General features: G+C 51.6%; 1 long non-coding RNA gene across 1 annotated transcript in view; it reads right to left on the reverse strand.

The window, feature by feature from the left end:
* The window catches only part of LOC109329653, a 2334-nt gene extending 211 nt beyond the window's left edge, over window positions 1-2123 (reverse strand). The window contains exons 1-2 of the long non-coding RNA XR_002105570.1: window positions 2094-2123; window position 1 (exon numbers count right to left, since the gene is read on the reverse strand). The exon at window position 1 is cut by the window's left edge and continues 2 nt beyond it. This is a non-coding gene — a long non-coding RNA (uncharacterized LOC109329653). The remainder of the gene's footprint in view (window positions 2-2093) is intronic.

The raw sequence follows: 2500 nt of genomic DNA on the forward strand, positions 1-2500 counted from the left end.
ACTCGGATTTCTTGATGCGTGAGTCCCTCTTGTCGAGGTGTCGGCTTCGTCACATAGTGCCGAGTTGGGTAGTTGCGGGCATCGATCGGACGTGTCGGGCTTCAAGTGTTGCACGTTCTGCGCGGAAGGATGTGGTGACAGGTGATGCCTTTAGTGGCACAGCCGGAGCAGGAAGGGGCGCAAGTCCAGTCATCCGGAAGTGTGTTGTGGGCGATTTGGCACGGTTGAGGTCGCGGTGTGGCCGTTTATGTCTCATGCAACAAAGTGTCTCGTGTACGGCTGTCCCTTGGAAAAGTATGTGGTGTTGAGGTGCTGGTTTTGTCACACGATGCTGGTTCGGTAGTTCCGGGCTTCCGTCCGAGTTGCCGAGGCTTCCTGTTGTGCATGGAAGGATGTGGTGTTGGATGAAGCCCTTAGAGGCAGATCCGCAGCATAAAGAGGCGCAAGTCCAATCATCCCGAAGTGTGTTGTCGGAGGGATTGCATGGTTGAGGTCAAGGTGCGGTCGTGTGTGACTCGAGGAAAGAACACAGCTTGTGTAGGCTCGTCCCTTGGGAAAGCGTGGTCCGTTGACGTGCTGGTTTGGTTAGTTGCGTCCATCATGCGGACACTCCGAGACTTCTAGTGTATCCCGGTCTGCGCGGAAGGATGTCATGTTGGGTGAAGCCTTAAGGGGCACAACCACAGCACGAAGGGGCACAAGTCCAATGGCCCAGAAGTGTGTTGTGGTCGGGTTTGCATGTTTTGAAGTCCCGGTGGGCTCGTGTGTGACCGAAGCTAAAACGTGCGGTGTCTAGGCTCGTGACTCGCTACACTATGGTTCGGTGATGATTTGGATCATGACACGATGGCGAGTATGTACATGCGGGCATCCTGTGGAAGTGCCCAAGCTTCTCTTGTGACCCGTTGTGCACCGAAGGATTAGGTGATGCCTTCATGCGAGTACTTGAGTGGCCCCCCACTGAAATGCAGTAGGGGGGTTTTGCCCCACAATGTCTCGTTTGGTTTGTGATCTGCCCTGGTTGGGAGATTTATGCGGGATGCCTTGCAGCACCATTCTCTACTTGGATCTCCTGGAGTATTTTCAGTGACTTAAATCGCAGGGCACTTCGGAACAGGTAGAGTGGACTTGCTGTTACGATCCACTTTGATTTTTCTCCTGTCGCCTTGTTTTGTGCCACCAGCCTCCATCGTTTTGAGTTCTAGTTCGTACACCCGATGAGGGTTGCGGAGCAGCAACTCGTGTGTGCGATCAGTCGAATTGGTGCAACGAAATTCCACAATGGATACATAGTCCCTTATTCGAGTGGTAGGAGAATTAGACTTGTGCATACACACTGTCCGAGTGGTAGGTGAAAGTGACGGCACATGTTCCGAGTGGTTGGTGAAAGTGACCCGTGCCTCGCATGAGATTTTTGCTTAAATCGCATTCCCTATTTCGGTTAATGCATCATAAGATGTCGACCCCATCATGAAATGCCTCCATATTTGGAGAGGAACCCGAAATTTGTTTGCAATGGTTGCCTGTAAAGTCTCAAGTCGGAATTCAACTGCTAGGCGATGTTGCCCGTCATGGTACCATGGCGTGTGTCGCACTTTGATGGAAAATCATTTGAGGTAAATGCCTCGATGTTACATGGGCGTGACTTTGGGAAATGTTTAGGAATAACAGTCCAAGCATTCCTGCAAAAGAACAGCTCAAAAAACATGGTACACTCTCATTTTCTAATTTTCGGGAATTATGTAATGCTTGCCGCTGAGAAAAATTACGAAAAATTATCGGCTTGGAGAAAAATCGTGACACTTCGTGGACCACTAGCTCCTATTTTTATAAGCACGTGTGCAAAAATCAGGTCAAAATTTGACCTCTAGCCTCAAACAACCCAGTATGTCTTCCCAGAGAAAAGGATGTCCAGTGGTGTAGAGTGGGTTTTTGCATATTAGCCTACTATAGGGGGCAGCAACCAGCCATCCCACGCACCTTGGTAGGTCAGGATGGCATGCCATTGGGCTCCACCCCAACGCCCCAGCAGGCTATCCCAGGCATGCTGGTACATTTTTCTAGGGCGTTGTGGGCAATTCGACCGAGTCAACTTCCATGCCGAATCCCTGTCGCACGCGGCCAGGTGCAGGGTGGTGCTTTGGCTTGGTGTTGTCCGAGCACGTAGGCTTTGTCGGGGATGCATCAAGGGCTAGTACAGTTCCTCGCGGACCAACTCAGATTTCTTGATGCGTGAGTCCCTCTTGTCGAGGTGCCGACTTCGTCACACAGTGCCGAGTTGGGTTGTTGCGGGCATCGGTCGGACGTACCGAGGCTTCAAGTGTTGCACGTTCTGCACGAAAGGATGTGGTGTCAAGTGATGCCTTTAGTGGCACAGCTGGAGCACGAAGGGGCACAAGTCTAGTCATCCAGAAGTGTGTTGTGGGCGGGTTGGCACGGTTGAGGTCGCGGTGTGGCCGTTTATGTCTTATGCAATAAAGTGTCTCGTGTAGGCCTGTCC

Source organism: Lupinus angustifolius, chromosome LG16 (assembly GCF_001865875.1).
Source record: "Lupinus angustifolius cultivar Tanjil chromosome LG16, LupAngTanjil_v1.0, whole genome shotgun sequence".
Taxonomy (NCBI): Eukaryota; Viridiplantae; Streptophyta; class Magnoliopsida; order Fabales; family Fabaceae; genus Lupinus; species Lupinus angustifolius.